The sequence below is a fragment of the Hibiscus syriacus genome, unplaced genomic scaffold (assembly GCF_006381635.1).
Source record: "Hibiscus syriacus cultivar Baekdansim isolate YM2019G1 unplaced genomic scaffold, ASM638163v2 tig00000991_pilon, whole genome shotgun sequence".
NCBI lineage: Eukaryota > Viridiplantae > Streptophyta > Magnoliopsida > Malvales > Malvaceae > Hibiscus > Hibiscus syriacus.
The window spans coordinates 1,287,322-1,303,610 of NW_024061840.1; the positions used below are offsets into that span (position 1 = coordinate 1,287,322).

General features: G+C 34.6%; 1 pseudogene; it reads left to right on the plus strand.

Moving 5' to 3' along the window:
* Positions 1–13,757: 13,757 nt before the first annotated feature.
* LOC120119367 lies at positions 13,758–15,809 on the plus strand (annotated as a pseudogene).
* Positions 15,810–16,289: the final 480 nt, after the last annotated feature.

Here is a 16,289-nt window from a genome sequence, read left to right on the forward strand (position 1 = left end):
CCTGGGCATGTAAACTGGGCCGAGTTGATTTGTAATTGGGCTCCGGGTTTTGGGCCTGCAATGTATTAAAATTAATTAATTAATTAATAATAATATAATATAATAATAAAACAAAATAATAATAATAAATAAAACAAATGAAATAAAAACTAGTGTCTTCAGTTGCCCCTCTTTGTTCATTCTTGTGTTAACGAGAATAGGGCAAAGACGAAAAAACAATAAGTTTTTTTTTCATTTGACTTCATTTTATTATGATGAAAATATTGAACAAGTTCTTTTTCTTTGGGATTAGTTCTTCTCATTATGAACTTTTCCACTGGGGATGACAATTTATCTCCTTTTGTGATGTAATCTAGCAAAAAGTTGAACAAATTCTCCTCTTTATGAACTTCTTCTTCTTCAGATGAGTTCTTCTCATTATGAACTCCTTCTGGAAATACTGATGATGATATATGTCCTTCTGTGATAGAGTTATGCAAAAGGTTGAACAAGTTCTTCTCATTATAAACTTTCTCTTCTTCTTCTTCAGATAAGTTCTTCTCATTATGAACTTTCTCTGGAAAAGTTGGTGTTGATCTATCTCTTTCTGTGATAGAGTTATACAAAGGTTGAACAAGCTCTTCTCATTATGAACTTCTTCTTCTTCTTCAGATAAGTTCTTCTCATTATGAACTTTCTCTGGAAAAGCTAATCCATCGAGTGATGAATTAAAGCGAAATGTTGAACAAATTCTTCTTATTATGAAATTCTTCTTCCTTCTTCATATAAGTTCTTCTCATTATGAACTCTAACTGCAATGATAATCCATCGAGTGATGAATTAAAACAAAAGGTTAAAAAAATTCTTCTTATTATGAACTTCTTCTTCCTTCTTCAGATAAGTTCTTCTCATTATGAACTCTACCTGGCATTGCTCATCCACCGAGTGATGAATTCGAGCAAAAGGTTGAACAAGTTCTTCTAATTATGAACTTCTTCTTCCTTCTTCAGATGAGTTCTTCTCATTATGAACTCTACCTGGAAATATTGATCCATCGAATGATGAATTTAAGCGAAAAGTTTGAACAAGTTCTTCTAATTATGAACTTATTCTTCCTTCTTCAGATGAGTTCTTCTCATTATGAACTCTTCTGGAAATGTTTTAAAAAAACATTCCGCATTGTAGGGCTTACAGCTGACTCGAAGGTTTTGAAAACATCAAAAAGCTCCCGAAGGCTTTTTGGAAACATCATGCACTGTAGGACTTATAGATGACCCTAAGGCTTTGAAAACATCAAAAAGCTCCCGAAGACTTTTTGGAAACATCATGCACTGTAGGACTTACAGATGACCCTAAGGCTTTGAAAACATCAAAAAACTCCCGAAGGCTTTTTGGAAACATCATGCACTGTATGACTTACAGATGTGGGAAATAGTTTACTAAGTAAGAAACTATGAAAATCGTTTTCTTACTTTTCAACAATTTTATTTTTAGAAAAGATTGAATGAGAAACTATGGAAATCGTTTTCTCATTATTTTTCAAAATAACATGTTGATTGGGTAACATGACCCAATCTCAAAATAATGTTCATTCTTGTGGATTGTGTCCATCTATTCTTCAGATGTTGGCGTGATTCATGCATTCGAGGTTTTGAATTCTACATTCTTCTTGTAAGGTATTGTTCATCATGAATCTTCTTTTTCATATGAAGATCTGCAAAACCTTATGTTTGAATGCAATCATATGTATCAATGTAATGCATTATCTATTGTAAATGATATTCTTATGAATGCATGAATGTTGATGCAATCTTCATTTGACTTCAAAGTGGTGAACTTGGTCTTCCTTCACTTCATCATTTATTGCCAGGGTTACCTCTGGATATCAGTGTAGAAACTTATGCTATCAAGCTTGCATTTCTACATAATCATCTGATCAACTTGTATCTTTGTGTCTTCTTTGCTTCATTTAATTCTCAGAAGAAATGTTTTAATTGTGGAACTCTTGTCGTAGTCAGAACTATGACTTTGATGCCCCATTTTGTCTTTGGTAACATCAACTTTCTTTGTCTGGACTTGTGTAGAAATCCAATAAAGCTTTCATCTTCGAAAAGAGAATCTATCATCTTTAAAAAGAGAATTTATCATCTTTGAAGAATGTAGATATAGATATGTCTGACTCAGTAGGGATTAATTAGGAGAGTAGAGTCTGTTCTAATTTGACTCTTTGAAACATATCATAAGGAAGATTTATCCTAATTTCTTTCATGTCTCCATATTTAATTGGATCTCGAACAAGACAACTCATACCATATCATGTTGAGATGCTTAACAACAACCTATCGTTCAATCTTAGTTGGATCCACTAGTTTCTTGTTGTCAAAATTTCAGCTTCCTTTATGTGGAAAGAAATCTTCATAATATTTCACTTCTAATCTTGGGGTTGAAGAACTTCATCTTGCATCAATAAATGAAAACCATATGATCACAACATTGGCTCAACACCATAATCACTGGTTCGTAAAACATTTTGACAACACATTCATCATTTTCTGTGGCTTCTGCACAGATTTCTAATCAGGAAAGTTCTTTCATAGTGTTCAACACTTTTGTATGATGTCACAAAACCGTTTGAGAACAAAACTCAGTGGGGATACAAGTGAGATGTTGGTATGACCAAAAAGTTGGTCAAATTCACGATATATGCTAGTGTCGAGTTGAATAAAAGATACCAACTGATCTTGATATCATCTCGAGCAAGGGCAAGTGTGATATCGATCACGTTTTCTTCCGAAATGAGCATTATAGAAAGTATAAACACTTCAGCTATAGGATCCATGTACAGAAGGAGGTTTATGGAATTCTCGCTGCTGGGGATGAAACATACAGGATAAACCGAATAGATGAAAACTTAGTTCACCCTGGCTGGTAATGATAACCCTGGTAACAACGGGAATAAGAATAACATAAGTTGAGCCTCTTTATTTAATATCATCAAGTAAACAAACACAGATGTGAAAAACAACTTTGTGATTTCAACAGCGCGGTTGAAAACTAACTGCCAGAAATCTCAAAAAAATATGTTCAATCATTATTGTTACACAAAAGACCAAATTCAAAGCCGAGATCTTGAGGAATTGAACCCTGGATCGAATGGTTTGCCTGGGGACCATCCTTATTCATGCAACTGTGATGTAGCTTAACAAAGAACATATTGTTATGTGACACATGGTTAAGAAGATTGAGTATTTGAAACCATTCTTGCTGAGTAGATATTTGTTCAACAATATGATCCTGATGTAATTATCTGATGAACGAAACAATAATGTATAGTCAGCTCCACTGTCACTGTTTCACCATTTTCATTCTTCATTATTTCTGTCTTATTGGAAATATTTGTTCAAGGTAATGATCTTTAACACATGATGATACGGGCCTTCAGCATGTCCCAGCATTGCTGATACGAACGTTCAAAAATACATCAACAGTCCTAATTCTGATTGAAATGGGCCTTCAGCATGCCCTGATATTTGCTTCTTGTTAATCTGAGCCTTCAAAATGCCCCACATGGATCTGTCTGAAGGAACCTTTAAAATGCCCCAACATTTGCTGATACAGATGTTAAAAGTGTGCTCAACATTACTTCTTGTTGAGATGAGCCTCCAAGAATGCCCAAATATTCATATTATTATGAGCCTTCAAAATACCCCAATATTCTATTTCTGGTTGAAATGGGCCCTCAAGATGTCCCTCTAGATCTATCTGATTCACTCTCAATGTCTATTTGACTGAAATGCCATGATCCCCACGAGGTCCAATTTTGACAATGAACTGTTGTAGGTACTTGTAGCTTTATTCGTGCCCCAAATCTGTTTATCTTGAATACTCTCATTCTGGTGTCACTAAACAGTAGTATTTTCAAGTAACTGGAGAAATTCTCTTCATGTTGTCACAAACTTAAGAAGTACTCAATCATTCTGACAAAAATGTCTGAGATATGTGTCTTCTGAATGAGGTGGCCAATTTCTGTATCTGGAAGGATTTAGTCAAACAGAGCAATATAAATAGCTTGGTAATCCGTTCCAGGCTGACACAGTGGCTTATCATCTTTCAGTGAAGGCCATCTCTGAAATATACTTTTCTGTGGGAGAGAAAACCAATTTATGCGAACAGTAATCTGATGCAATAGCAATACTACATATACAGTGGTACAGGCTCATCAAAAATCCACACCCATGCAACATGTTGATTCTGATAACAACTCATCTGATTATGAAGCGATCTTTCAGGATGATTTCACAGATATTAATAGTTATTTCTGATACCGAGGAAATCCTGAATTCTGATTCTGATGAGGAGAATAAACTGTTATACTAGACAAAAATAGGATATTCAGAGGTTGAGGCTTCAATAGCCATGGAGATATGTGGTCTGAATTCATCAATTACAGAGTTGACAGATTTTATATGTGCTGCTCAAATGGCTAAGGCTGCTGACGCACTTCTTTCAGTAGAAGATAGGAAGCAATTATGCAATGACCCCAATTACAAGCAAAGACGAAACTCTGGCTATGATTTTTGGAAAAGGAAGAAATAGAGGAAGCTTGAAAAGAAGCTTCTTAATGAAGACGATCAAGCAGTTCATCTTCCTAATCCAATGATTGGTTTTGGGGTTCTTACCGAACCAGATCAGATAACTCAAAGAACACTTCCAGATGATGCTATTGGGCCTCTTTATTTCTACTACGAGAAAGTGGCACTTGCTCCAGTTGGTGCTTGGACTGAAATGTCACAGTACTGATGTAGAGCCCAGAATTTGTAGATTCGAAGTATTTTCATGCTGCTACACTGAAAATGGGCTATGTTCATAATCTGCCAATTGAGAACAAATTTCCTCTTATTCTACTTTCTCATTGCACCATACATGATGCTTTTCCATTGACAACAAACTGGTGACCTTCCTGGGATAAAGCTGAAGTGTTTATAAACATGTACAGGAAGTGCCAAATTGACAGAAAGGATCCGTAAGGCTCTTGAAGCTTATGACGATGAGTTACCTTCGAGTGTCCAGAAGTATGTTCTTGATGAGTGCTGAAAATGGAATCTGGTATGGGTTGGAAGGAATAAAATTGTTCCACTTGAACCTGATGAGGTGGAAATGCTTCTAGGTTTCCCTAAAAATCATACATGAGGAGCTGTTAGAGACATGTTCTCCGGTGATATCAATGTCCTGTCTTTTTTTTTTCTGGGATCAGTGATGCAGAGGTCGCCTTCTACTGTCTTAGCATATCTTTGAAAATAGATATGCAAGAACTGAATGATGATCGGTTGGAGCAATTGATGAGTAGATTTGTCGAATTCGACCTTGTTGTTAGTGGCATCCAATGTAACAACCTTACTGGAAGAAATAAACATCATCAGGATGAACTAAAAGATTTTTGTTGGTGCATTTTCTTGCAATGACTGCTACGACAACTGTATCTTCTGCTGCTCCAATATATCCCACTCTTTTCGAATCATCGAACGGTTTAGTTGACAGTAAAACTGGTCATCTTCAACTTTTGGAATCCTGTAACCAATGTTACCCTATATAAAAGGCCTATAAGGGTAGATTCTGTTCCAATGTCTTATTCTGTGTCATAAGTCCTCAAATTCAAATTCAGCAATCTTCTGAAGGACATAATGGATATCATCTTGACAAAGAAAATGATCGGCATAGAAGAAGTAGCAATGATGTATCAAGACTTGAGCCAGCATCACGATATAACCAGAGTGCAGGTAGTGACTTGTTCATGGCTCTATGATGTAATCTTCTAGAGAACATGAATTGATGGTTGGGGAAAATAATATGTCTGGTGATGCTTATCGCCCTCAGCATGAGATAAATGATAATCTTTCTTGATAAGCTGCTAATAATGTCATAGGAGAGTGTCACAAGTTCAATTTTCCAGACTTTCTGGCTTCTTGGACCACTTGCCTTCAAAAATGTAAAGTGTTTCATTATTCTGGCCTTGTTCATTCTTTTTCTACAACAGAGGTAGAATAAGCAACAATTGCTTCAAGGTCCTTCCTCATTTGAGACTGTCCTGTTTAAAAAATGTTTTTTCTCCTTTCTTTATTGAAGAATGAAAGAATTTTGTAAAGTATTACCCCTTTCAGGTTCACAATATAATCAAATCATAAACAATGAATTTAATGAATATCAAATAAATCAACTACACTTTTAAATCATTCAAAAATCATAGTCCTATGGTAAGTGTCAAAATTATTGACTGATTTGAGGTGTAGGTTGATTTTGGTAAAGTAGGTTCTTTCAAGTTGGTTCAGTATGTCGTTTCGGGCTTCCACTAACTTGAATAAATGGTTGTTATGCTCATCTTTTAGAGATACTTCTTGATTCCAGAATCTCAGGAACGTCTTTTGGGATGTGTGGTGCTTCATTTAAGAGCTTAAGATCATCTCTTATGTCGTTTGTTGCACCATTCAATATTTGAGCCGCCTTTTTAGGTTTTCAACTCGAATCCTCCTTTGGTTTCAAGATGTTATTTAAAAATTTACATCTTGAACCCCCTTTATCATTTTTCATATCATGCATTAAAGATTTTAAAAACCAATTTTTGCAAATAAGAATCAATCTTGAGAGGCGGAATGAAATCTGAAGATATTCTCTTTCACTTAGAAATCCATGTATGATTAGAATGGACTTTTCAGGTACATAACGTAGGCCATGGCTTATGGTTACGAAAGAAAGGGATAAAAAGGCCCAAATAAGTGTTTAAAGGTAATCAAACCAATGATCAATTCATTCTGATGCCTTCACCTTACCTTGCTTAACTTGGATCTGCTTTGTTGGGGATTTTTCCATCATCTGGATCCCTCTAGACTGCCAAATTTTGGATTCATTTCCATTTTCTCATATCTCCAGCATTTCTTGCTCTTCTTGTTTGTACTTGATCAACCTTGTAACTTGAGGCTCAATAAGTCACCCATCTTGATTTAATTTTCCTTTTTTTTTCTTTTTTTCCTTTTTGTTTTTTTTATTTTTCCTTTATTTTTCCTTTTTCTTTTTTCCTTCTTCTTTCTTTGTTGGATGAGTATAATACTTCAATTGCTTTGAGCACCTCCTTTTCCTTTTGCATTTTGGAGATTTTCCATTATTCTTGATTGGATTGATCTTCAAGCACTCTGTATTTGACATACCTTGTAGTTCAAAACTTTCTTGACTTCATGGAAACTTGTCTTCGTAATAAAACTGTATTGACAATCTTTACTCTTGTGAGCAAATATCCTTCACTTTACCCCCCAATGTAGAGGGTGATCCTTGGTTAGGGTTGAATTAGAAGAAAAATCATTCAGGCTCAAATGAGGACAACAAAGGATATATATACATATATATATATATATATATATTAAAGGATAAATGAAACAATGTCGTTCATCATCTCATACACAAAAACCTTTATAAAAAGAGGTATCCACAGGGGGATGAATATTCAAGATTAACTTTATTTATGTGAAAAAATGTAATTAATGCATGATATATTTATTTCAATCAATCACTTTTTGCTTCTTCTTTGAGTATGTCTCAATCACTTGAAATCATCTTCGATAAGTTGGTCCATGATGCCTCATCTCATCTCTTCTTGCAGGAAAATTCACGGATAATTGAAAGTTTGGTTCTTTTGAGGTTTTTTTTTATGATGGCATTGTATTTGGAAGGTTAAATGTGTGAATTTTGAGGTCATATATATGGTGGAAGGGGTAATATCATAAACCAACCAACTCTATCCGAGAAGGTAAACATCTAGAGTTGGTGTCTCAAAAACAGGTAGAGATATTTCTTCAGAGTCTCAGATAAATGTACGATCAAAATTTGGTTTTACTAAGGATCAAGTAATTGGCATTGGATGGAAGGTATAATTTTATTACTTGCCAAAGATATATAATTCTTGAAAAATTAAAAGAATATTTAATCTATTTGATACTCAATAATCTCAAGATTAAAAATTGATTCCTTGCTCATAACCATAAAAGCAACACACATTTATTTATTGCACAAAAGCAGAGAAAAGAAACAAAAAACAAGTTCAAACAAGATGCTGAAAATAGAAAGTACTACAGTGGTAGATAACACTTCCACTTGTTTATGCATTATTACTCCTCTAATGTTGGGTGTGTATTTAGCCCAGGATTTTTATCCTTATTTGCCCCCCATTTCTTGATCATTTCTTGTGTCAAGACTCCCTTGTCGATGAACGTCTCTATTTCCTTTAACAGTGACCAATAATTCCTTGTTGAATGTCCAGATACCCCCAAGTAAAAATTACATAAGCTATTTTGATCATAGCAATGGGCATAAGGCTTTGGTGACACCTTCACCAATCTTGGTGTAATATATTGACCTTTAACCAAATGAGGGTACAGGTCTGAGATAGATTCTTGAAACACCTTCAGAGTTTTTCTCGCTCGCGAGGCTATCACCTTCTTTGATCGTTCTGAACTACTAAATGCTCTCATGATATCGAGGGGGTTCTGGGTGCTCATTTCAGCTATAATTGGGGTAGTGTTCACCAGACTCCTTAGATTGCCCCTTGGGACCAAATCTTGAATCTGTCTTGAATTACCATGCTCTCTAATAGGTTCTTGATCATCAGACACTATAACATCGAACTCACCATTATTATTCAGAACCTTATTCACAGTCTTCACAGCGGGATCCTTTAAGGGTTTCTCTCCATGGAGTACAACATTTATCAGGTCCATCAGTTTTGTCATTTGCTCTTTTGAATCATTATGGGATTTTTTTACTTGATCAATCATCTCTTGTTGAGTCTTGATAAGTTGCTCTTGTAGTTTCTCAATTCTACCAACCCTTGCTAAAATCTCATTCATAGTTCTTATCCTTGTTTAGGAAGACCAAGTTAGCTCCACTTTGATTTCAGAAATTCTGTCATGGAATCCTCCACGAATTACTCTCATGTTTTCATGTTTAAATGTATGTAAAATAGTTTAAAACAAAATGTAATTATGTAAAAATGAAAATGTAAATACAAACGTAAAAAATGCAAATGTAAATGCAAATGTAAATATGTGAATGTAATAATAAAAATGCAAATTGTATAGTACAAAAGCAAATATAAAAGTATAAATGCACAATGAAAAATGCAAAGATGCAAAATGCAAATGCATGTATGAAAAGGTGTTTACTCAAGAGTGATCATCTTAGAACAGATTTCATTGAACACAAAAGTTTCAGTACATCAAACAAAACTTTACATATAAGGATATCTTTCACTCCTAACTTCTCCAAAGCCCAGTTAGTTTCCATTCATGCTCAAAAAGTTGAGTCTTCAGTCTGCTTCATCTCCTTGTAAAATCAGCTAAATCTATCACTTAAGAACCATATTATTTGTCTGGACTGCAACTTCTTACATGACATTCTCTTTCATCTTCTATGTCATTTCTCGGAGTTGCTCATTTTCCCTTGTAAGAGAACCTTTCTGTCCAAGAAGTTCTCGAACAAGATCTTCATATATGTTGCAGTTCTTTTTCAGCTTGGTGATCCCTGTGATCCACTCTTCTGGGGTATTTCCTATGCCAGCATTTCGAAAGGCTTGACTGATCTTCTGGAAATCTTCATGCATGGCTTCCATTTTTGTGCTCAATTTCTTGTTTTGATCCTTTAAACAACATGCTTGAGCTTCATAAAAACCTCCTCTATTCTGCGTGTCCCGACTGATACTCTTATTGTAGACTGCTTTTGGTATCAATCTGGCAGGATATTTATGGAGTACTTTTGGTATTAATATAACAGGCTCTATGTGTGCATTGCTTGCTTTTATCCTCAGAGTTTCCTCAGGATGTCTTTCCTTAGCCGCATCATATTTTGTTTGATCATAAAACTTTTTGTCCATTTACGATTTCTTTCCAATTTGATGAACAGTCTTTCAAGTAAACACCTTTTGGTTATGTCATGATCATGCAATTTAAACAAAACAAATTAATGTAAACAGGTTAGAGTAATGTAAAATAAAAATGAGAAAGGAAAAAAATAAACTGGTTAGTATCAATTAATAAAAAGAGGAAAAAATCCTATCTATCATGGTATATAAATCCTAACCTCATGTTTTCTAGTTCCATGCTTTGTTTGGAAAAATTAACCTAACCACATGATTACCAATTCACATGCATTTATTCAGAAAAAAAAAAAAACAAAAGTTAGAACTTATTTCTCCTTTGTGTACACCTATTTTGGACAAACTTTCGGCATGGTTTCAGATCGGGAGAGTTTCTAGGGTTTATTATATGCAAAGTTTCAGTTCTAGGAGTAAAGGTACTCGAACTTTCCTTGTTGATGCCCCCTTGGGCTGCCAACCCTCAATCCTAGTCCACTACAGACTTTAAACGGACCGAGTTCAATTCGAGGGGACACATTTCTCTATGCGTGACACGGAGAATAAATTCTCACGAAGACATAGAGCATATGAACCCCGAAAGCTACTTGCTAGGTCTGACACGGAGAATAAATTCTCACGAAGACGTCGCTTTCACTCCCACTTAAAAAGGGACAAGCTTGATTAGAAAGCTTATGTTTATGCAATGCAAGTGTTGTGTGTGATGAGAAATGTTCAAACCTCTGACAAACAAATAAATAAAATTTAATACTTGAAAATAAAATAATATACATATAAATATTATGAAAATAATAAGTATATATAAAAATTTTGAAAGGAAAGAATTATAAATTAAATATATGAAATTTTTTTCTAATTAATAGAGACAATTTATAATTAATTTCAAAGTTTGACAGTTCCCCAGCAGAGTCGTCAAGCTGTCATAACCGGTTTTCGCCCGGGCACGAATTTTTTACTTGGCGGAAAAATAATGTGGATAAAAAATGATTTTTATTTAAAAATGTTTTGGGAGTCGCCATTGACCTTTTTGGGTTAGGTAGATCAAATACCTAAAAATTACCTTTTAAAAGAGTTTTTTAAGAAAATATCAGTTAAAAGATAAACTGATCCGCGTTTAACAAAAAATTCGTTCTTTTTAGAAATAAAAAGGGATTCGTGGTCGGTTACGTTTAGGGAATGATTAGCACCCCTACAACGCCCAAAATTAGTACTTATTAATTATAAATTGCCTCTATTATTGGAAATTTAAAAGTTCAAAAATATATTTAATTCATAATTCTGTTAAGTTTATTAATATAATTTTAAGATAATATATTAATATATATATTTTATTAAACAAGATATTTATTTATTTAGAAATATCAGAAAAGGGCTTCTAAGTGCTTTAAGACAGCTCTTTTCTTAATATTAAAAAATAAATAAATTTCAATAGAAAATAATATAAAAACAAATTTATATATTAAAATATTTATTTTTTTATTTAAAAATATCAGAAAATGGACATCCAGTTGCTTTAAGACTGTCCTTTCTTAATATTGATAAATATATATTAAAATATGATTGAAATGATTTAAAAATAATATATTAAATTTATAAATAGGATTTCATAAAATAAATAAATAAATATTATTTATATATTTATAAGACTTAGATAAATATTATTTATATTTATATATATATTGACGTAAATAATAAATAATACTAATGATAAATATATATAATCATAAATATATGAAAGTAAAATATGATTAATAAAATTAAAACATAGTATTAAAATGTAAAAAGTAATAAAGCTTGTAAAATAAATGAAAATATTAATCTTAGGGACTAAATTATAATCTAATAAAATTAAATACCTAATTTATAATTAATTATTTAAAACTACAGGGATTAAATATGCTATTTTATCAATTTATTAATTTAGGGACTAAAATAAAATTATATAAAATATCAGTTATTAAATGTAAAATATTAAAATTCGCAGACCTAATTCGAATTATTAAAAATATATGTATTAATAGTGTAATTAACCCATAATTATCAATCAGTGGTCAAAATAGAAATATTAAAATTATTAGGGACTAAATGCATTATTTATCCTAAATATATATATACACATATGATGACTAAAATAAAATTAAATAAAATGCAAGAACAAAGTTAAAATAATTAAAAATATGATACGAGTGACCACAATGGAAAGTATCGAATTCTGAGTGGCTACGGAAATGATTTTCCCTAAAAGAGAAATTACACAGATACCCTCCTCTAAACGGCGTCGTTTGGGAGAGGGTATATAAACCCAAATATGGTCGGCCCGTAGGGCCATCCTCTCATTTTTTCCCTTTCTCTCTTCTCTCTCTAATTGAGAGAATTTAACATTCTCTCTCGCCTCTCTCTTTAAATCCCTCATCGGAGGGATTAGAGTTCCGGCCGACAATCGTTCTCCGGGGTCGACCACCACCGCCGGCCACCGTTAACGGGCCGAAAAATTCTAAAGTATACCAAAACGAAGCCCTAAATACCCTAAAGCCAAAACCGAGGACCGTTTAGCCTAAAAATCCTTAACCTAACCTAGATCTAAGCTTGTTACCTTCGGTATTTTGGTTTTTTAACGGCGTAGGGAGGCTCCGATGACAATAATCTCCTCGATAAGTTTCTCTCTCTTTCTTTTACTTTCTGTTTTTCTCTTTGGGTTGTTGTCGTAGTTGTTTTCTGCTCTCTGTCTTTGTTTTTTTTTGGTTGCTCTCTGTTGGTTGCCGTCCTCCTCTTTTATCTTGTAGGTGATGGCTTTTTATAGCCTAGTCGGATCTTGTCTCGGACCGGTCCCAAGAGTGGATTTCGGTGAGTCATCGAACTATGTGGTGACTCACCCTGGGGCATCAACGTGTGGGGGGGCAGCTGGCTTCTGGAATCCTCGTTTGGTGTCGTGGCAACGACGAAGCGACGTGGAGGTTTCTGGCGAGGCGGCTGGAAGCTAAATCGTCAACGTGGAGGCTGGACGAGGCACATGGCAGAGGCGGCGGCTGAACATGGCCCTAGGGTTATGATACCCTAGGGTTTTCTTTGCTGGAGTCATCTGGGTCGTTGGATCAAGGCCAGATCAAACGACTGAAAAGAGTTGGCGGCTGACTGAGATGATACAAACCCTAAATTTGGTTTAGGGTTTAGCTAGATTCGGGTTGGGCTTGTATATGATTGGGCCTGGGCATGTAAACTGGGCCGAGTTGATTTGTAATTGGGCTCCGGGTTTTAGGCCTGCAATGTATTAAAATTAATTAATTATTTAATAATAATATAATATAATAATAAAACAAAATAATAATAATAAATAAAACAAATGAAATAAAAACTAGTGTCTTCAGTCACCCAACTATTTTTTTTAAATCGTATCTAATGTTATATTTTGATATAATTTTGGTCACAAAGCGTTAAAAATTAACAAAACTATTGATGTAATGTTTTTTTAGTTTTTCAATAATGATGTGGCATTAAATTATAATGACACATCAAAATCACTATTAATATTTTAATGACAAGTGACCAAAATGAAAGTAAAAATAAATCTTTGATTTGATTTTGAAAAGAAATAGTTTGGTGACCAAAACGGAATATAAGTGATAGTTGCGGTGCATAACGTGTAGTTTACCCTTGATTTCAATCCATTAAGCTGAAAAGTCAGTAAGGAGGCAAATTAGACCGTTGACAAAACATTGTTAAATCTCAACCGTAGATTAGAAGCAGCTATAATCGCAGCCTTTCATTAAACGCGTCTTCATTTCCTCGCGCGTTTTCCTTCCTCTTTCCCCGTAGCTAAGTCGAAGCTCCTAAGCTCTCGTCGACTCTCAAAATCTTACTGAATTAACAAAAATGTTATTACCTTTTATAACTTTTCCCTGTATATAAAGCTTTGGACTTGTTTGCATTTCCTCAAAGAGAAAGCTAAAAAAAAGTCAAAAGAAAGCAGTAAAACAGTAGCGAAATGGCTGACGCCGGCGGTCAATTTGGAGATTTTCCGGCGATTCATACACACGGAGGTCACTTTATTCAGTATAATATTTTTGGAAATTTGTTTGAGGTGACATCCAAGTATCGGCCTCCGATCATGCCGATCGGACGTGGAGCTTACGGCATCGTTTGGTATGCGATTTTACTGAATTATAATTTTCCTTTTTTTTCTTTTTTAATTTTGTATTCTGGTTTTATTTTATTTTATTTATTATTTTTTTTTTTTGGATTTTGAAGCTCGGTGTTGAACTCGGATACGAATGAGATGGTTGCGGTGAAGAAATCGCCAACGCTTTTGATAATCACATGGACGCTAAGCGTACGCTTCGTGAGATTAAGCTCCTTCGACATTTGGATCACGAAAACGTAAGCTCCTTTCGTTTTTCCTGAAATTTGGAAGCTATTATTTCATGATTGTTAGGAGATGATAACAAAGAGTCAAAAGAGTAAACTGGTCAAGGAAATGGAAACCTTAATTCAAAGATCTAAAAATGTTGACCAAAAGTCAATGAACTCCTTTTCCTCATAGCAATTTAATTTCTATTTTGTTTAAAGTTAAATTGATTCTTAAGTAAATATTTCATGCTTAATATACAGGTTATTGGAATCAGAGATGTGATTCCTCCGCCTTTAGGGAGAGAATTTACTGATGTTTACATTGCCACTGAGCTCATGGATACCGATCTTCACCAAATCATTCGCTCTAACCAGGGTTTATCTGAGGAGCATTGCCAGGTACACAGCTTTTCTGTATCTCTTTTTCTCAAGTTTTCCGATGAACATGGGAGAACCGGAGAGAACTTGAAGAATCTGTATAGATGTATGCTGATGTTAACTTTGTTTGATTTTATTGTGTTGAATGCAGTATTTCTTATATCAGATTCTTCGTGGACTGAAGTACATACATTCTGCCAATGTCATTCATAGAGATTTGAAACCCAGCAACCTCTTGTTGAATGCTAATTGTGATCTTAAGATTTGTGACTTTGGTCTTGCTCGACCTACTGCTGAGAATGAGTTTATGACTGAATATGTTGTCACGAGATGGTACAGGGCGCCGGAGATATTGCTAAACTCTTCAGACTACACTGCCGCCATAGATGTGTGGTCTGTTGGTTGCATTTTCATGGAGCTCATGAATAGGAAGCCTCTGTTTCCTGGTAATGATCATGTACATCAAATGCGCTTATTGACTGAGGTAATTGAAGATTGCATCAAATACTTGCAGCATAAGATACCTCAGTAACTTAGTCTTGTAATGTTGGAAATTTAATGTGGTACGAGATTTAAGTTTGAGGATTTAATTTCTTTGTTCGGATAAAGACTTACCAATGCATTTTCTTCTTTATAGCTGCTTGGCACGCCAACTGAATCCGATCTCGGGTTTCTCCGTAATGAGGATGCAAAGAGATATATCAGGCAGCTCCCTGCACATCCTCGTCAATCACTAGCAAAACTTTTCCCTCATGTTCATTCATTGGCCATTGATCTCATTGACAGAATGTTGACATTTGATCCGACCAGAAGAATTACTGGTAAGTGCTACATTATGGACTCATGTATTTAACTTTTAATTAAGAATATAGAGAGCGAGAGAGAGAAGAAGAAAATGAGATCTGTTTATGAGGCCAGCCAGTGTTCTGGTCTTTTAGTTGAGATGAATTATGCAAATCACTATATTTCGCTTGCCTGAATGTTGAAATCTGTTTATGGACAGTTGATGAAGCATTGGCGCATCCTTATCTTGAACGATTGCACGACATAGCTGATGAACCAGTATGCCCCGAGCCGTTCTCTTTCGAATTCGAGCAGCAACCGTTGGGAGAAGAGCAGATGAAGGACATGATTTACCAGGAGGCCTTAGCTCTAAATCCAGATTATTCTTAATGATAAAATATAGTTCTATCTTCAACATGCACCGTTCGAGTAAGGTTTGGTGTAATTACCTAGTGGTGGCTGTCGAGAGATCCGTTTGCATCCGCCCATAGCTTTGAAGCGGCTTTTCCTTGACCACCATTGATGTTAGCTTTCATGAAGTCAGTGCCTTGCAAGCGTTTTCAAGCATCAAGACTGAAATCTTTTTACGTTTTTCTTCTATTTTGGATGCCTTTATTTGAAATTTATTTGATTTCTTTTGCATGAATCACATGCATTTTTTTCCCGTTGTATTTGATTTTGCTACACTGGCAAAAGATCTTGTTGTAACAAATATCTTTGACATTATTTTGTATAATTTGTCCATCAAAGCTTCTTTGAAGCTTCATTGAACCTCATTCAGATATCAAAGCTTTATATCTGAAAAAAGCGAAACCCAGAAACCTTTGCTGAAAAAAAGATCTGGTTTCGCTGGAGTTTTCGTCCCCAAATTTGCTTCTCGGTTGACTCTGTT